This window comes from Meriones unguiculatus, chromosome 18 (assembly GCF_030254825.1).
Source record: "Meriones unguiculatus strain TT.TT164.6M chromosome 18, Bangor_MerUng_6.1, whole genome shotgun sequence".
Lineage (NCBI taxonomy): Eukaryota > Metazoa > Chordata > Mammalia > Rodentia > Muridae > Meriones > Meriones unguiculatus.
Window position 1 is genome coordinate 56013762 of NC_083365.1, and position 20961 is coordinate 56034722.

Consider the following 20961-nt stretch of genomic DNA (forward strand, 5'->3'; position numbering starts at 1 on the left):
GAGGCTAAGAGACTTCACAGTGGCTACTTCTATCTGTGGCCATTTTGGGATAATTTGATAGAGTCCCTGGGTAATGAGGAAAGAGGACATGAATAAGGATAGAGGAAACCTAGCCAGGAACCCGATGCTTAGACATAATGAAAATTGCTGCTTTCTTACTTCTATGAGAGTTCAAAGACCTAGGGTGATCTCTGCAAATGGCTTCAGCTAACCTGATATAGGAGAGAAGATTAGAATTAATGGCATCCTCGATGCAAAGTTTAAGTCTAATTAGCTCTCAGGCTGGCTGAGTTTCCTTAATTCATCAGTGGGATTCTGGGAAGGCAGGCAAGCAGAGCAGGCAACAGAGCTAAGTCAGAAGGAAGAACACAGGGTAAAACAATAAGCCCGGGTGATTTATTCTATGCTCTGAGCCACCTGGCACAGAAGCCATTGCTGGTCTGTTACCTGGTAAACGGGATCCAAGCACAGTCTTGGAATAGAGGCCCGTTTACACTCTGATTAATTCTGTGTAACTCAGGATGCTGTTAGTAAATGGATTAAAGAACCATTTGATCTTCAAAAAGAGGTTTATGGTTGCTTTGATGATTAAGTACTCAGGGGAAGCAATGGATTATCACGGATAATGGATTAGGTAAAGGGGATATTGGAAACTCTCCTCCCTGCTCACACACAGCTGATGCTGAGGTTAAACAAGGACTTGGTTGACCATGTGGTGCCCTGGATTAGATAGTAGAGATAAACAGAGTTGAACTTGGCTAAACTAAAGGAACCCATTTTTCTCACTTCTTAGAGGAAAATGGAGGATTAGCACAGCTTTCAAGTCTGACCTTGAAGTTTTTTTGAAGGTGAGAAACCTCATAGTGTCCTCTTCTAACTGTGGGTATTTTGGGATGAATTGATAGAGTTCCTTCATAATGAGGACTCCATTATTTCAAGATGGTCAGTGTAAGGGAGAGTACTTTGGTGAGCATAAACTCAGAGAGGAAAAAGAACAAAGAGAAAAAATACATGGCCTTTATTTTTTGACCAGAAGCTAACTTCTGCCCAATGAGTGTCAATAACAAGGCAATGGCAGTCTGTGGAGTCTCTACGGTGGAATAACCGGATCACTTGGGAGGTTCCTCCTCCGTGTCGATGTTGATCTCTGCCCTGTTTCGGAGGGTCACAACCCACAAATGGAGGTCAAGGAATAGCTGGTCCCCAAGCTGCTGCTGCGCTAAGAGGAAGATGGCAGGAGAGGGCATTTCAGTTGTAACCTACGACTTTGGGGCTGTGCGATTTATCGTCAGGGGTCCTCTTCTGTGCAGTGCTGTTTCCTGACTGAATGAAATAGATGTACACTTTGCCCTTCTTTCCTGTTCTTGGGAGAGAATGCACGAGGAATTTGCTTTTTCTGATCTTTGTAGGTAGCCGTAACTGAAACGATAATGTTTGTTGGCACTCAATTTGTTCTTCAGATTCCTAAATGTGCTCTGAAGTTTTATAGCATATGCTGCTTCACCCCTCTGAGTGTTCGGACTTCCCAGGCTTCAGTGTCTCTACATCAGTGAATCTCTTGGAACTGCAGGAAACTTGTGTGAAGTATTATAATTCTGTCTACTTTTCAGGCTTTTTGGGGGGAAAACATTAAATGAGATCTTGATGAAGATGTTGGAAAACTGTTATGTAAAAGAAAATCGAGTTGCAAGTTTAGATTATTAAGTTGTGCATCTGAGTGTTTTTGCCTGCATGTGTGTTTATGCACTACATTTGTACATAGTAAGCCCCGGATCTCCTGGGAACCGTCATGTGGATACTGAGGTCCAAACCTGGGTCCTCATCACAAGCAACAAGTTGTCAGTCATAGCTGCTAAGCCACCTCTCCAGCCCTACGCAGGTTTAATGTTATAAAATTTAAACATTTTTGAAGAAATGTAGACAAGCTTATTTAAAATTTTACATGGAAAGAAAAAAAAATCACATACAAGAACTGATCTGTCTAAAACAATTTTGTAAAAGAAGAGTAAGGTGGGAGAAGTCATGACACTTCGTTTCAATCTCTCAGCCAAACTGTGCATTCTGGTGGGGGCTAACCACGCAGGACACAGAACAGATGACCAAGAATGCCAGCTGATTTTTAAAAGTAGTGGGAAATGTTGTGAAAGAGAGCTCTCCAACAAGGAGCTTCTGGAGCTCGTGGGAATCTATGAGCTAAAAAGCAGAAAATCAAAACCTCCACAAAAACCTAACCTCATACCACACACTAAAATTAACTTGGAATGGATTGTAGATTTGAATGTAGTGCCTGAAAGTTTTTAAGAAAATCAAACCAAGAAATCTTATTTATTTATTTATTATTTCAATTTATTTACTTTGTGTCCTGGCTGTGGCTGTGGTTCCCTCTCTTGTCTCTTCCCCAACCCACCCTCCTTCCTTCTTCTCCCCTTATGCCCCTCCCCTAGTCCACTGATAGGGGAGGTCCTCCTCTCCTTCTATCTGACCCTAGCTTATCAGGTCTCATCAGGACTGGCTGCATTGTCTTCCTCCAGAGTCAAAAAAAACTGGGCCTTGGGGACCCTACAGAGACTGATAACCCAACCAAGGACTATGCATGGAGATAACCTAGAACCCCTGCTCAGATGTAGCCTATAGACTCAGTCTCCAAGTGGGTTCTCTAGGAAGGGGAGCAGGGACTGTCTTTGGCATGAACTCAGTGGCAGGCTCTCTGATCACCTCTCCCTGGGAGGTACAGTCTTGCTAGGTCACAGAGGAAGACAATGCAACCAAGAAATCTTTAATTCCTATAATTTTGTTAAAATCTCCTATATGTTACACTAATTTCATTATTCACAAAAGAAAAAATAAGAAAGAAAAAAGAAAAAAAAAAAGCCAGGCAATGCAGCAAACTTCTGTGGTTCCACCCTTAGGAAGCTGAGGCAAAAGGATGGAGACTGTGAGGTAGCTTGTGCCAAATAAGGAGACTCTGTGTTTAAAAAAAAAAAAAGTGGTACATTATATTTCACTAAATCTGAAAGCCTAGTGCTTTGGGAGAGACCCCATAGAGAGGATAAAATGACAAGCTGCAATTTGAAGGAAATGTTTGTAAAATGCATAGATGGGAAAGGACTTAAGTCTAGAATATATAACGAACTCTCAAAAATCAATAGTGAAATAAACATTTCAAGTAGAAAATAAGTAATAAGCACCAAACAGTAATTCCACCTAAGGAGATAGATAGATGGCAAATAAGTACATGAAAAAAAAAATGTTCACAGCTCTAGAGGCAGATAGATAGACTCTGTGAGGCCAGCCTGGTCTACATAGAGAGTACCAAAACAGCCAGGGCTACATAAATAGGTCTTGTGAAATAAATAAATAAGTGAATATTATTATTAAAATAAATAAAAATGTTCAGTTCCAATAGCCAGCCAGAAAATATGAGTTAAGAAAATGATGAACAAACTACAGATAGACTCAAGTTGATAGGCAAGATGGGGCTTCCCAACAAAGGAATCCAGATTCTTATGCCTACCACCCTGACAAGGTCATCTCTGTGGCAAATGGAGTGTGTAGGTGTGATTAAAATGAAGAAGTTGAGATGGGATGTTAATCTTGCTTTACCTTTCCCAGAGTGACTTCTTGGGGCCTTAGAAGACAGAGGAAGCACACAGATATGACCGTGGAGTTGAGGTGTAGGGGTGTGGGATCATAGGCCAAGATGTTTCATAGGCTGGAGCAAAGCGAGGCTGCAGATAAGCTCTTTGAGCTTCCAGAAGCCTGCCAGGATCTACATTTTAGCCTGGTGGAACAAACTTTAAATTTCTGACCCTTAAAAGTATGTGATAATAAATCTGAGTTACTGTAAGTCACTGCGTTTGTGGTGATCTATTCCAGTGCAATAGAAAACTAATTCTCACTAACTGGAACTGGATAAATCTCCAGGGCATTATGCTCAGCAGGAAAAGTCCAGCTACAAAGGCCACATCTACATAATTGCATTTATATGATAGTTCTGAAATAGAAAAATTATAAAGATTGAGAACAAATTAGAAGTTGTCAGGCTTTGGACACAGTGTGATGGATACAGAGGATGCTTACAGCAGTGGGACAGGCCTGCATCTTGACCACAGTGGCTGGAGAGCCACTGTGTGTGCCGATGTCTGCCTTCTGATGTTGATGCAGTGCTGTACCTACGTAAGATAGCCAACAGGGACCTGTGTATCTTGCTTGACAGAGTGCTTGCTGAACATGCACAAGGTCTGGGATTCAATATCCAGCACTGCATGAACTAGGCATCATAACCTCAGCACTGAAGAGATAGAGGCAGGTGGATAAGAAGTTCAAGGTCATCTTAGCAACATATGAAGTTTGAGGTCAATTTGGCACGTATAAAACCCTGTCTGAACCAATGAAGAAACAGGGTAATAGGTTCATGCGATACTCTGTGCTATCTTTGCCAAAATAATAAATAAATAAATAAATAAATAAACCGTTATGAATCTATAACTATTTCAGAAAATTACATAAAAGTTAAGAATTTTTTAAAATTTAATTTGAAAAGCAAAGAAAAAGATCATGACTACCAACTTGTAACAAGCTCCTTTAAAGGAATTGTCTTTGTCAAGCATGGTGACACTGCCTAGTACTTGGAAGACAGAGGCAGGCAGATTTCTGTGAATTTGAAGCCAACCTGGTCTGCATAGTGAGCTCCAGCTACATAGAAAGACTCTTTTCTTTGTAGTGCTGGCTGACCTGATCATCTCAAAACCAATCAAATTAACTATATATATCTGATTCTAAGTGTCTATGGAAACACATGTATATGGCAAACGTCACTCTTATGAGATTTTGGAATTAATATGAGACTGGGAAAAATGTGAAGTGATCATTTTAATTTCTGAATACCAAACCTCAAACTGGGAAGTTTACAAGTGAGCTGTTTTTCACTTGAAACACCTGGACAAAAGCCTCTACATTTGTGTTTAGCTCTTGATCTGTCGGGGGATTCTGGGCTGCCCATGGATATATGTAATCTCAACCTTTCAGCCACAAAGAAGGAAGGGTTGTCATTCACAAGGAAATGGATGTGAATAAAATTATCATACTAAATAAATTAAGTCAGTCTGAGAAAGGCAAATATATGTTTTCTTTCATTTGTGGTCTCACAACCACAAATTCTATGTGGTCTCACATAGAATTGAGTGTGTGTATGTGTGTATTTGAATGTGTGTGATGTGAAAGCAGAAGTCAAGTTGCCTAAGAGGAAAAGGAGGAACAATGGGAGGATAGAAGAAACAGCATAGGGGTACAAATGTAACATGCTTAGCACACGGTATTTAATTTTACAAAATTTAAAAACAATTTTTAAAGAGTCAATCTCCTGAAGAATTTAAACAAGTCAAACTGGTTGTGAAACATATAGTCCCTGATTGTTGCTCTATGTATCTTGTACTCAACTGGAATCATCATGAAAAATACACAGACTGAGTGGGTTAGACAAGTTATTGTTCCAGCTGTAGGTGCTGAATTCTGACATGTAGGGCCTGTGTTCTGGTGACAACCCTCTTTGTTTGTTTGTTTATTCACTTTGTATCCTCGCTGCAGCCCCCTCCCTCATCTCCTCCCAGTCTCACCCACCCTCCTTCCTTTTCCCCCTATTCTCTTTCCCTAGTCCCCTGATAAGGAAAGACCTTCTCTCCTTCTATCTGACCCTAGGCTATCAGGTCTCATCAAGGCTGGCTGCGTCATCTTCCTCTGTGGCTTGGAAAGGCTGCACCACACAGAGGGAGGTGATCAAAGAGCCAGCCACTGAGTTCATGCCAGAGACAGTCCCTGTTTCCATTACTGGAGAACCCAGTTGGAAACTGAGCTGCCTATGTGCCACATCTGAGCAGGGGTCTAGGTCCTCCCAAGGCATGGTCCTTGGTTGGAGTATCTGTCTCTGCAGGCCCCCCTGAGCCCAGGTTTGTTTGTTTGTTTCTGTTGCTATCCTTGTGGAGTTCCTATCCCCTCCAGGTCTTTCTATTTCCCTCTTCTTCCCTAAGGTTTCCTGCACTCTGTCCAAAGTTTGGCTATTATAAACTGCAGAAAGTTGTCTTTCCTGCTGAGCCTGCTTTGAAACAGGAGGAGGCAGAGGAAGATCTCTGCCTACTCTTCTCTTCTGTTCTCTAAGCCCACAAGAAACCCCTCCAGGAACCCCGACGAGCCTGGCCTTTTAACCCAAGCAGCTCTAAATCTGAACTTGCAGACACCAGGACATTCGTAGTAGGACCTCATGTATGAAATTGGTGGTGGGGAAGGCCACAAACGAATTCATGGTGAACCCAAAATTGATACTCCAGGCCGAAATTAAAATATACATTCCCAGGTAATTTGGTGTTCGGTAACTCAGATAGTTTCCTGGGAGATGTTTGAAAATTTGCAGAGAAAAGATACTGTTGTGAGTGTAAAATATTTTTAGCACAGGTGCAAAGTTTTGTAAACATTTGAAATGTAGAAACAGGACTGACCAGAGGGTTCAATGGGTAAAGGCACCTGCCTCCAGCCTCACAACTCCAGTTCAACACCTGGGGTTCACACAGTAAGAGAGAACAAGCTTGCACAAGTTGTCCTTTGACTTCCTCGCATGTGCCAAAGCACAGGACTCCTTACACTAATAAATAATATAATATGAAGCAAAAATGTAGAGACATACAGAGATCAGATGTGGCCGAATGAGCATCTGTGAAGTTGGGTCTCCATTCAATCTGTCTGTGGGTGTGCCTCTCCTGCGCTCAAACTCCTGTCTCTGCTTAGTTTGAGGGGTTGATACTGTGAATGCAGCTGATGAGTTAAATGATCCTGTGAGTTCCCAGGATGTTGCTGAGCACATATGTAGTATAAGAAACATTAGTCCCCCGTCATTCTGTGCTTCTACCTAAAACCCACCACATTTACTGGGAAATTGGATGCATTTCACAAGTAGAAAATTGGATGAAAGACTCAAAAGACAGAAGAACTGCAATAGGAAGAAAACCACTAGCACTGACCACTGGAGCTCTGCAAGGTCAACATCTCAAGGCAAGAAAGGCTCCTGAAAATTGGAGGTGACATAGCAGATACAACACTTCCAGCCTGCAGTGACCCCCAAACTGACAAGGTCAAAGATTTTTAAAATTACCTTTTCTGTGGATGATAAACCAGGATACCACCACAGTAAATTAATGCACTCAAGCTATGTAAGCCACTGGGGCCTGAAATAGAAACATGATTTCACATCTCAGCACCCCACCTGCCTTCCAACTTGAAGCAAAAAAGGAAAGTCTTTCTCTCTATATCCTTTAAGTGCTGTTCTTAGTTCTTCCTTTGTTTCTTCAATGCAGTAACTTTGCTGTTTTCACACTTCAGGGCAAGCTTCCCTCGGCAGGGAGAAATGGAGGGCTGAAGAAGCGACAGCTGGCCAGGAGAAGCCTGAGATGGCCGTTTGCTGAGCTGCTGTTGCACATCACTCTATAATAACCCAGTTAACCCAGTTACCGTGTAACGATGATACAGTTAATTTAGTGCAGACCCCATGATCATGGTGTTGTCCAGACTTATTGTTTGTGTCCATCTGGGTGGTCTTGGTCTTTCATAGAAGCAGGCCAGGCTGGGCTGGAATGGATCGATGGTTCAGCTATTTTCCCAAAGGACCTGTGTTCTGTTCCTATGAACCACATGGCAGCTCAAAATTGTTTGTAATGCAGTTTATTGAGATCAGATCTCTGTATTAGTTACTTTTCTAGTCCTGTGGTACAACACTGTGACCACAGTAACTTACTGAAGAAAGGGTGTATTTGGATTCCAGAAGGATGAGAGTCCATGATGGCAGAGCTGAGGAATGATAGTTGAGGTAGAAAGTTGAGAACTTTGAAATATCTTGAACCCCAAAGAGGAAGCAGAAGGTGAATTAGAAAACACTCAAGGCCCACGAGCAGTGACATACTTCCTCCAGCAAGGCCATACCTCCTAAGCCTACCCAAAGAGTACCACCAATTGGGAACCAAGTATTCAAATGTCCAAGACTGTAGGGGACATCTCATTCAAATAATGACAGATGCCCTCTTTTGACCTCTGTGGGCACCAGCAATGCACATGGCTGGTAAATGCCCAACCAATGACCCACGTTGTGAGAGAGTGCCAACCCCTGACACTATGAAAGATACTTTTCTAAGCCTACAAACAGGAGCCTGTCAGAGTTGTCCTCTGAGACACTCTACTCAGTAACGCCTTAAAACAAATGCTCAGACTCACAGCCAAACATTGGGTAATCTGTATTGGAGTCTTGTGGAGAAGTGGGAGGAAAGAACAAAGGACCTGGAGGTGACAAGAGCTCCACCAGAAGACCAACAGAGAAAACTAACTAGGGCCCAGAAGGGTTTGCTGAGATTGTAGCATCAATCAAGGACCATGAAGGAACTGGACATAGACCCCTTACAGAGATGTAGCAGATGGACAGCTTAGGCTTCACGTGGGTTCCATAGTAGGGAACTGGGGACTGTATTAGACATGGAATCATTTTCTAGCTTTTTGATCACTTTCCCTGACAAGACTGCCTTGCCAGGCCACAGGGGAAGAGGACATCCTCAGTCTTGATGCAACTTGGTGAGCTGGGCTGGATAAGAAATGAAGCTAGCATTATTTTTAGGAAAAGGGGAGGGAGGAAAGGTGGGACTGGGAGGGGAGGAGGGATGGGCTACAACAAGGATGTGAAGTGAATAAAAAATAAATAAACGCTCATACATATATATGTTGGGTATGGTGGAACATGCCTTTAATCTTAGCACTCAGGAAGTAGAGGCAATAAGATCCCCACGAGTTCCAGGCCAGCCTGCACTACATAGTGAGTATCAGGTCAGCAAGGGGACTACATAGTGATACCCTGTCTCAAAGAAGGAAAAATGAATGGATAAAATAAGTATATTGTTTTTAATGTAATAGATCAAGCTCCTAGAGAGCCTCCAGCAAGTCTCGACTCTGGGATGGAAATACTACATTTGTCCAAATGACAAGTGTTTGGAACTACCACTACTGTACTAATCACTTCAATACCTTGGAGTGAGTTTTTAAAAATTCATGCTGCACACAGTTAGGCTTTGTATGCATGCTCCTTTCTGCGCTGTGGATGTTCAGTAAATGTCTGCTTTGGATTATGTGACCGACTTACAAAAAGCATCTCTGTTAACTTGCAGTATTTACCTAGAGGAGTTAGAACATTCCTGTGAAATATCTCTGACGAACAAGTTGAGGGAAAGCTTCCATTTTCCTGGCTATTCGTTCACATGGGAAGAATCTTCGTTCTCTCTCCTCCATCATGTGGATGAATCAGCTTGTAGGAGAAGTTGGGGCAGTGGGCACTGGATCCAGCCTTGCTTCAAGGATCATCTTTCAGAGGAATCTCTTCTTCCTTCCTGAGAGGTGGGGCTCTGAAGCAAGCAGCTATCAGCAAGGCTGTACATGCCCCCACCTCCCCTCAGCCTCTGATGTGCACTTCTTGGCCCACTCTGGATTGGTTATGCTTTAGCTTGTTCATATTTTTAGCTCCTGCACTATTTCCCATAAGCCTTGTCTTGTGTTCCTCAAACCCTATTTAGCTCTTTCTTGACTTATTCCCTTATTTCTGCTGGGATATATCACCCAAACAAAGGTGAATGAGAAGTGCCTTAATTTCTTTCCCTGACAAAAACACCACAAGGGAAATGTTTTATTTTAGCTCATCATTCAGGCTATCTTGGAAGTAAGTCAAGGCAGCATGGATTTGGAGCAACTGGACACATTACATTCATAGTCAGGAAGCAGAGACAGATGAATGCATGTGTCTTCTCAGCTCCCTTCTCCCATTAATGTAGTATGGGACCCAGCAGTGGGATGGAACATGTCTTTCTGCCTCAAGATAATCCCTATTTCCCAGGGGATTCCAGACTTTGCTGAGTTGGCAACACTAATCAGGAAGGATCTTTGTGTTCCTTTTTCATGCAATTGATTGGTAACTGGCCAGCAGGCCGTAGGTGCAGTAACATGTGGTCATGCTGTTAGGAGAGACCAGTCTCTCCTTGGTTTGAAGTTTTGTTGATGTCACATTAGCTTCTTAATTTTTGAGCAATATTTCTACAGCTTTACAGCTTTTTTTTTTTTTTTTTTGGCAAGGATTCACTAATTATGCATGTGGCCATGTTGGCTGTATGCTGAAACCTATGTTGAAATTAGTTTTTCGTCATGATTTTTCTACCATTGCTATCTTCTCTTATGGTATCCAGCATTTTTACTGAGTAGTCTGACAGTGCTCTGGTTTCCTCACTAGTGGCCTCAGTTTAATCCTTGTCTCCTCAAAAGCTCACACTTCTCAGAATAGCCTTAAACCCACTGGCACAGGAGACAACTTCCTGAATAGAACACCAATAGTACTGGCACTAAGCTTAACAATTAATAAATGGGACCTCATGAAGCCCAAAAGCTTCTGTAAAGAAACACCTTTAAAAGGACAAAATGGCAGCCCACAGAATAAGAAAAGATCTTCACTAATTCTACTTCTGACAGAGGGCTGATATCCAAAATATATAAAGAATTAAAGAAATTAGACACTAACAAAATAAATAATCCATTAAAAATGGCATATAAACCTAAACAGAGAAGTCTCAACAGAGGAATCTCAAATGGCTGAGAAGCACGTAAAGAAATGTTCAACATCCTTAGCCACCAGAGAAATATAAATCAAACTACTTTGAGATTCCATCTCATACCTGCCAGAACTGCCAATATCAAAAGCACAACTGACAACTCAAGCTGGTGAGGATGTGGAGCAAGGGGAGCACTTCTCCATTGATGGTGGGAGTACACAGTTGCACAACAACTTTGGAAATCAATATGGCAGTTTCTCAGAAAATTGGAAACCAGTCTACTCAAGACTCAGCTATACCACTCCCGGGAATATACCCAGAGTTCATCCCACCACACCACAGGACATTTGTTCACTTGCTCCACTATGTTCATTCAGCTTTATTTGTGATAGTCAGAAACTGCAAACAACCCAGGTGTCCTTCAACCAAAGGTGCATAAACAGACTTTGGAACATTCACACAATGGAGCATTACTCAGCCATTAAAAAGGACGTCATCATGAAATTCGCAGGGAAATGGATGGAACTAGAAAAAAGAAATCCTGAGTGAGGTACCCCAGACTCAGAAAGACACACATGGTAAGTACTCACTAATAAGTGTATGTTAGCTCTAAAGTAAAAGACAATCATGTTATAGTCCACAGACCACAGAGAGGATAAGTAGTAACAAGGAGGACTTAGGGAATGCAAGGATCTCCTGGGGAAGGGGAAATGGATTTCACGGCTCAGCTTGGGGTAGGTAGATCTGGGAACAGGAGGGATCAAATGAGAGAAAGGAGAGAGAGAGAAAATACTGGGAGAAACAACTACAATTGGGAGGTATTGGGGGGCAAGGTGGAAAACTAGTGCGATGGACACTCCATGGAATCTATGAGAGTAACCCTAGCAAAGACTCCTTGTAAAGAGGGGACACAGGGCCTAAACTGGCCAAGCAAGGCCTCAAGAAGAGGTATTGGGATTCCAACATAGCCACAAAACCTTCAACCTACAGACTGTCCTGACTGCAGAGTGTGCTTGGATTGGAGTCTAGCAGAATCATTACCAAAGAGACCAGAAAGACCTTACCTAGTAACTGATAATATCAGACAAACATTGGACATTAGGCAGAGCTCAGGGAGTCTTGTGGAGGACAGGGAGGAAGGATGAAGGAATCAGGAACACACCAGGAGAACAAGCCCCACAGAATCAATTGATTGGACTCATGGGAACCTGAAGAAACAGGGAACCTGTAGGGCACTGACCTAGGTCCTGTGCATAAATGTTATGGCTGAGTAGTTTTGTTTTTAGAATTCTGGGGATTCCTTCTCCAGAGAACTGAAACTTTCTGATGCAGCTCTTGGATTGGGTTTACTCTGTGTTAGTCAATTAGTCACTGTGACAAAATGCCAGAGAACAACAATCTGAAGAAGGAAAGACCTATTTTAGCTCGTGATTTGGGGGTTGTAGTTCATTATTTCTTTGCTCCACTGTGTATAGACTCATGGTGAGGAGGAACAGCATTACGTGGCAGGAAGAGCATGGTCAGCCAATGGCAGCTCACTTCATGGTAGACAGGAAGCAGTGGTGACAGGAAGAGGCTGGGACAAGGAACATCTATGCCAGACTCACCTGGGTGATCTAGTTTCTTCAGCCCTATACTTGACAAAGTATCACCACCAGCTATGGCCTCAACCTTGGACCATGTGAGGACACTGCCTACCAAACTGTAGCATGTTTTCGTCACCACGTACACTGTGTGGCCTCTGAGTCTTGAGAGCACAGTACTGAAACACAGAGCACTTTCACACCATTATTTTGATCATTTTCCTTTTCTTTCCATGATTTCTCTTTATGGAATCATTTTTTTCCCCTTTTACAGAGTCAGAGGTCAAAGCCAGGCTCTTCTTGCACCCTGGAATTATTTGAGTAGATTTTTCTATATAGAATTTCTGGGTTTATCGACTTTCCCACTATTTCTTATTGATTGTTTTTGTCCTGCTTCTGGTATTTTTGCCTTATATTTCAATGCCTCCATAATATTTGTAATTCTCAATACTGTTTTTCTTAGTCATGATTATTCTTTTTTCTGGGCCTCCTTTTTCTTTTAATATGCGCAGTCATGGTCTTTTCTTTTGCCTATGTGACTACAGATATATAAACAGCACAGCACATGAACTACATATGCAAATATTTCTTTTTTTTTTTTTTTTGAAGCTTGGCCTCACCATTCTCAATATTTCTGCTCAGCATTTTGCTTCTGTTTTCTTACATCAGGGATTAGAGGAATGTCCCTCATGACTCCTAACTGACTGTATCAATAGTTGATATTTTTTTAAAAAATCATTGTATGTGTGCATGAACGTGAGTGTGGTGTGTGAACATGAGTATGTGAGGGTGCGGGAGGCATATCCCTGGTCACAATGGACTGATATGCTATGAAACTGCGAGCTAAACTAAAAATTTTCCAGTTTGCTTTTGTCTGATATTCTGAATCAATGACACAAGTAATCAAATAGCCTCCAAGTTCTCAGTCTTTCCTGGGCTTTGCAAGGCTGCAGGCTTTGCTTCTTCCTGCTATGTCCTTGCTAGGGCAGCCTTGCTAGACTTGAACTTCCCTGGTTGGCTACATCAGTTTCCTGCCAATTCATTGCTATATGCTTTTGTCCTTTTCTAGTTCTACAAAATTTCTTGCTGCCTATTGTCAGCTTCCACCCTTCATCCTACTTCCTCTCCTTCTTACTTACCTTTTTTCATGTCCTTAGTTCAACATTAGAGTGTTCCAGGAAGAAGCATAAACATATTTCTTTCAGTTAGGCAACTTTAAGTAGAATTCCCAAGTAACCTTCCAAAGTCTTTCTAACACTCTAGGTCCATGTCAACACTGAATATGGAGATAAAGTGGTATGGAGAGTCTCCAAGAGAGGGACAAATGAAATAAGAGAATCAGAATGCTATATCTGACAAGGAATGTCCTAGTTCTATAAATAAATCTTTAATACCAAGGACAGATGGGAGAATCTTTGCTTTTAAAGGTCATTCAGCTGTCTAGGTTTTGGAAAATAAAATTAAATGTCCATGTAGGGGGATTCAGCCCTTCTATATGAAAAGAAAGAAAATGTCTAGTGAGCTGTCAGACTTTATTGCTTTGGGTAGGCTTTCTTCCTGTGCAATATTATGTAAATTCATTTTAAAATAATTTATGGAGGGGGGATGACCTTGTTTAAACTGTGGCAAAAAAGGTTAAATATGAGATTGTGAAAATTACAAACGTGGGCTTATAATTTATTCAAAAACATGCACCGGCACTTGCAACTACCTCCCTTCCCCCGCCTCAAGTTTCCATAGAAAGATGATGGACAAATGATGGATAGATGAGAGATCTGTGAGAAACCGCAAAAGTAAGATATTAATATTCAGGATGAAATTGCTTAACTTTTGTGTTCCTGTATATTTGTAATACTTTATAACCTAACGCTAAAACAAGGATTGTAGTGATGGAAACACGAAGAAACATCACTTCCAGACTTAAGCTGATCCTTGAAACAAGCCAGAGAAGACGAAACCCAGAGCTTTGTGATGAAGTATTTCTGCTTGGCTCTCAGAACTTCTACTCTGAAGATCTGAAGCTGATGTCATGTCTGGGATCCATGTTTCTCTGAACCTGAGATGAAGACCAAGGCCAAATTCTGCTTTTGGAATCTGGGGACTCTCAATCCAGGGGCTGAGTTTTCAACAAGAAGTAAGTGATATTGATTTATATGGTCATGGCTCAAGGATGAATGCCTGACAAACTGATCCAGAACAATATTTCTTATGTTATCTGCTTCCTCTCTACATATACTTAACCATGTAATTTTCATTGGTTAGTTCTAAAGATGACAGTCTGGGCTAATGGAAGCTGAGCGGTATTGGACAAATGGACTTTGGTCTAAAATAATAAAATTATGACTTGATATCAGAATTACAGGCTCACTCAGACCAGTTTAGTTTGTATGAGCCATCATCACCCATAGTCCGAAATACAGCCCTGATTCTCATGCTGTTACCTTTGTGACCAAATGAAAGTGAAAGCAAGTTTGTCTCAGGTACACTTACTGTCACTTTTAGAAAAGTAATTTATTTATGGCCCCAGGAGGTACTTGATAGGATTAACTTCCTAGCTGTTCATGAGTCCATCTGGGTGTAAACATTTTTTCTTTTAAGAGAACATTCTAATAAAGTTTTTTAAAAGTCAATAGCATAAGTGAAAGAATGCAAAGAGATTGCTACAGGAAATATTTTATAGAAATAGAAATGTCAGTGAGCATTTACCATACATATTCAGGTACTTTCCTGTTGCTGCTGTTGTTGCTTGGGACATTGTGCAGAATGTGGTGTGACTTAGTGTACAATCAGCATCATTATGAGCTGTAATCATAGGCTCTGAGAGATGCTGTAGCTCCAGGCTGATGTTTGCCATGATACGGAGCTATTCATTGGGGAATATTCTTTCATGGATCCTCTAAGCATGCTGCTATCTGCAACTTTGCAGTGCTAATTCTTTCATCGTTCTTCAGTTTTTCTCATCAGACTCATGAGTACCATTAGTGATTTTTTTAAAATAATTTGAGAATTTGAAGGCTTGTCAGTACTTTAAGCATTATGAAAAAGAACAGCTTACATTTCCATACTTGGAAGCTTAGTGACTTTAGAGCAATCTCATTTCACAAATAAAGAGATGGGGGCCCAAGGATCTGTATGATTTACGTTGGATAGTAGAGGGCTAAATGCTAGAACAGTTGGTAGACACTTGTTTTTCTGGGTACTGGGTAAGCTTTTTCTCCTTATGATATCATAGACCTGTTCACAGCAGGATTTTTGTTCTTATTTTTAATTTAGCACATCTTCTTAAATGCCAAGTTAGGAATATCTTTGTTCATACTTGTTAGGAAAGCAATTACTCTCAAAAAGTATTGCCTATAATAACAAAACAAACAACTTGATTAAAGTGAGCAAAATATTTAAACAAATACCTTCCAAAGTAAAATATAGCAATAACTGTAATCTCCTGATTATTTATCATCATTAGTCATCAGGAAAATGTAAGCATAATCCACGATGGGGTATAACTGATTACACACTCACTGAAACAGCTTATGGAGCTTATGTAAATGCCAAGTTTTGAAGGTGATATAGAACAATCAGAACTCTTTGGTTGTTTGTCTGAGACACCTAAGTAGCCAACACTACTGGACCAGAACTTATTGTGTAGTCCAGGTTACCCTTCAGACTCATGATCTTCCTGCAGCGTTTCCAGAGTACTGAAATTACAGGTGAGCATCACCCAAATCCGGTGTCAGTAGAACTGTTCACCCTTGGGTTGGGAGGTCTAGGATGACATTTGGGTGCAACTCACTGAACATGACAATGAATGGACACATGGAAGCTTTTGCACACATGATCCATCACTGGGTGGCTTGGGCAAAAACTTGTTTTTATTTTTCTTTGTACATGAGTCAGGGTCTCATGTAGTCTCAACTTGTGATATAGCTGAGGATAACCTTGAACTCCAGATCTTTCTGCCTCCCGCTGGAGAGTGCTGGAATTGTACACAAGCTAAAAAAAAAAAGAAAGAAAAAGAAAAAAATCACAGTATCCATCTCATCTTGATGGTTTAACCTTATAAAGCCAGGTCAATGTCAAGGCAAAGCATCTCATACTTGAGGCCTTACTGGGAAATAGGGTCTTATCAGCCATATGAAGTTAAAATGTACCAAGATGACATTCTCCTGTGTTTAGGATGGACCCTAAGTTGACTGATGAGTAAATAAGAGAATGGACACAGACACACACTCATCCATGTGAAGATAGTGGCAGAAACCTGAACAATATTGCAACAAGCCAAGAAACCCAGAGACATCAGAAGTTGAGAAGCCAAAGAAGGATTCCCCTTTAGAAGCTTGAGAGGGAGTGTGGTCCTGCTCTTGCCTTGTCCACAAACTTCTAGCCTCCTGAAAACACATTTCTAGGTTTTAAGTCCAGGCAGTGTGTTTTGATTCGTTACTCCAGTCCCAGGAAATTCATATTCTGTGTGAGTTTGTTTTTTAGAGAGAAAATGCTGGCTTATCTGTAGTGAAAGAAAGCAGCATGCCAATGATTTCCTGTTCCTAGAGACTGAAGGAAGGGTGGACTGCCAAAGGACCAAGAAGGGTTGGGAGTGAATGAGTGCTCTGCATGTACATTGTAGTAGCATTTCACAAAGGGAGTTCTGTCATCAGATTTTGAATGGGTGTTTTGATTTTAATTGATACCTTATTAAATGTATTGGTCAGATGTATTGGCTATTTCTAAATACAGCTGGTCTCCCAGAATACAGATGTGAAAATGCCCATGGGCTTGGTTAGAACTTTGCTTCAGTTGAGTTTCAGACTAAAGATGCGTGACATTTTCTTTCCCTCTTTGGAGATATACTGGAGTTGCTGAGCTTTATATCCTATAGAATGTGAAGCAAATGATAGGAAGAAAGTCGTAGTGTTAGATAATATATTTTTCTGTTATTTTCCAAAGTTCAAAGTCAAGGTTGGAACATAAAAAAAAAAAAAAATTAGAAAGCTATGAAGCTGTTTATGCCAGTCCCATCTGTTTTCCCCAAATAGATCAACATTGCTGAGAGCGGTTGTTGTACTCTCTGTCCCCTTTCTCTCATCCCCACCCTGACCCCTGTGTGTGTTTGTGTGGGTGTGTGTTGTTGGGGGGAGGGGCCAGCAGCATTTCCCTGAGGAAGAACATTACACTGTTAGAGGAGGTGGCTCTCCCTAGCCTTGGACACCTTTAAATCGTTCAAACAAACCTCACTTCTCTGTCCTTCACCTGACACTGTGTGCATTTGTTCAAACTTAGCTATGGATGTGATTCCACCTCTCTTTTAATTTTTTAAAATTTACTATTTATGTATTTATTTATTATAATTTATTTTATATCCAGATTGTAGCCCCCTCCTTTGTCTCCCCTATCCTGCCCCACACTCCCTTCCTCTTCCCGCTCCCCCATTCCTCAGAAAGGGGGAGCCCTCCTTCACTACCTTCTGACCCCACCCTATCAAGTTTCATTAGGCTTGCCTGCATCCTCTTCCTGATCACCCCGTCAACCCCCTCTGCCAACTAGGGGGAAGTGATCTAAAAGCAAAGCAGGCAACAGAGTCCATGTCAGAGACAGTTCCTGCTACCTTTACTAGGGGACTGACATGGAGATTAAGCTGCCTATGGGCTACATCTATGCATGGGGTCTAGGTCCTCTCCATGCATGGTCCTTGGTTGGTGCATCAGTCACTGCAGGCACTTCTGGGCCTAGATTTGTTGGCTCTGTTGGAATTCGCATGGAGCTTCTGTGTCTTCCATATTTTTCTATTCCTCTGACTCTTTCCTACGACTCCCTGCACTCTTCCCAAAGTTTGGCATCATCCTGAGTGAGATAACCCAGAATCAGAAAGACACGCATGGTACAAACTCACTTACAAGCTGATATTAGTCATATAACACAGGATAACCACACTACAATACACAGACCTAAAGAAGCTAAATAACAAGGAGGACCCTGAGGAGGATGTTTAATTTTCATTCAGAGGGCAAATAGAATAGACATCTGAAGTGGATGAAGAGAGAGAACAGGAAGGGAGCCTAGCATAGATGTCCTCTGAAAGGCTTCACCCAGTAGGGGATCGAAGCAGATGACTTGTGAATTTTCACCAAATTTCCTGGTTCTGAAGTATGAAATCCTTAGACCTCATCCTGGGAAGGAGCCACATTAAGCGTGGGAGGATTAAATAAGCATCTGCCAGAGCTTCCTGTCCAGAACCAGTGTTTGTCATGTTTCCCTTGGTCCCGACCACTTCTGGGCCTTTTTTTTTTTTTTCTCAAATTTCCTTGTTTTGTCTTGGGATTTCTCTGTTATTTAATCTGTGGTAGTGCATTTTTTTTTTCTCAAGGCTTCTGGGGTGATTCTTGATTGTGACCACAGAATTTGACAAAATGGCTAGCCAATAATTAGATTCACATTTAAGTTTCAAAATGGTTTTGGTATTTTTATTTTATGTGTGTGGTGTTTGGCCTGCATAGGTTGGTCTGTGGGTGTTATGTGTAGTGCCAGCAGAGGCAAGAGACACCATTAGATACCTTGGCAACAGAGTTTCAAACAGTGTGAGCTGCCATGTGGGTGCTGGGAATTGAACCTGAGTCCTTTGGAAGAGCAGCCAGTGCTCTTAACCACTGAGCTATCTTCCCAGTCATCAGTATTTAACTTTTGAAATGAAATGAAGTTTTCACTTTGATTCCTCAAAGCCTTTTCATGAGGGTCTAGTTTCTCTCTGGATCCTCAAAGACCCTGCTGGATTGTAGTTCTTATCTGGCTGCCTCCTGGGTCTTGTCAGTGTGAGGTGCAGTTGTGACTCTCCCCTTGTGTCTGCCTCCTTTGGTTGCAACATACACACACACACACACACACACACACACACACACACACACACACACACACACTTACCTCATTTGCCTGCTCAGAGCTTCTCTACCTTCCGAAGTCAAGCCAGCTCATGTTCTGGGATTCCTCAACTGGTTGAACCCTACCTCTCTCCTCCACCTCTCTGAAAATTTCTGCTTTGGATGTAGATTAAAGACACAGACTACAGTGTCCAGGTGTAAAGTGATGAGGGAACACAGCAGAGGTTTGAGGCTCTTTGCTGTGGGTTGTCTTCCGTTTTTCAGGCTTTTTGGAAAATATATGAAAATGCTTATAGTTATACATGATATTAAAATGTATAAAACTATACACATTCTATTAAGTAAACATTTTATTAAGTTTTAGCTCCTCCATTTATCCAGTTTTACTTTTCATGGATTCAGTTACCTACAGTGAACTCTGGTAAAAAAAAAAAAAAATTACATGAGAAATCAAGCAGTAAGCAATTCATTGGTTTAAAATGACTTTTATTGCTGCACATGACTGTGATGGTTCTATCCTAGTCTATTATTGTTGCTCATTTCTCACTGTGTTCACTTATAAATTAAACCCTACTCTAGGTATTATTATAGAGAAAGCATAGCAGACATAGAACTCAGAACTATCTTCAGTTTTAGTCATTAGAAAACATTTTTGTGTCAGGCTCCTGACTTGTTCCCTCTTTTCTCCTTCTTCTGATGTCCAGCCTCTTTGCCTGTCTGGATAGGAATTGAGCATTTTAGCAAGAGTCCTCCCTCTTGATTAGTTTCTTTAGGTGTACAGATTTTAGTAGGTTTATCCTATATTATATGTCTATATGAGTGAGTATATACCTTGTGTGTCTTTCTGCTTCTGGGATAGCTCACTCAAGATGATATTTTTCAGATCCCATCATTTACCTGCAAATTTCATGATTTTCTTGTTTTTTATTGCTGAGTAATATTCCATTGTGTAGATATACCACAATTTGTGCATCTATTCCTCCACTGAGGGGCATCTGGGCTGTTTCCAGCTTCTGGCTATTACAAATAAGGCTGCTACAAACATGGTTGAGCAAATGTCCTTATTGTGTACTTGAGAATATTTTGGATATATGCCTAGGAATGGTATAGCTGGATCTTGAGGAAGTGTTATTCCTAGTTGTCTGAGAAAGCGCCAGATTGCTTTCCAGAGTGGTTGTACAAGTTTACATTCCCACCAGCAGTGAAGAAGGGTTCCCCTTTCTCCACAACCTCTCCAGCATGTGTTGTCTCTTGAGTTCTTTGCCCTGCAGACTATCAGTGCAGATTCTGAGACTTATGGGCAGAGTGCAGGGAATCTTAGGAAAGAAGTGGGAAACAGTAAGATCTGGAGAGGACAGGAACTCCACAAAAAGAGCAATAGAACAAAAAAATCTGAGCACAGGGATCTTTCTGAGACTGATACTCCAACCATGGAGTATGCATGGAGATAACCTAAGACCCCTGCACAGATGTAGCCCATGGCAGTTCAGTATCCAAGTGGGTTCCATTGTAATAGGAACAGGGACTGTCTCTGACATGAACTGATTGGCCTGCTCTTTAATTACCTCCCCCTGAGGGGGAAGCAGCATTACTAGGCCACAGAAGAAGACAATGCAGCCACTCCTGATGAGACCTAATTGACTAGGATCAGAAGGAAGGAAAAGAAGACCTCCCCTATCAGTGGACTTGGGGAGGGGCATGCATGCAGAAGGTGGAGGAAGGGAGGGATTGGGACGGGAGAAGGGAGGGAACCACGGGAGGGATACAAAGTGAATAAAATGTAATTAATAAAGAAAAAAATAATAAAAATAAATCTGCTCTGTTTATATTTTCTAAAAAAAAACACCCTGTTATATAATAAATTACTCTTTATTAAAAAAAAAGAAAACATTTTTG

At 41.4% G+C, this 20961-nt stretch overlaps 1 long non-coding RNA gene across 1 annotated transcript in view; it reads left to right on the forward strand.

The window, feature by feature from the left end:
• The window catches only part of LOC132648951 (uncharacterized), a 117139-nt gene that overhangs the window by 86237 nt on the left and 9941 nt on the right, over positions 1–20961 (forward strand). Inside the window, exon 4 of the long non-coding RNA XR_009587351.1 lies at positions 14197–14333. This is a non-coding gene — a long non-coding RNA (uncharacterized LOC132648951). The remainder of the gene's footprint in view (positions 1–14196; positions 14334–20961) is intronic.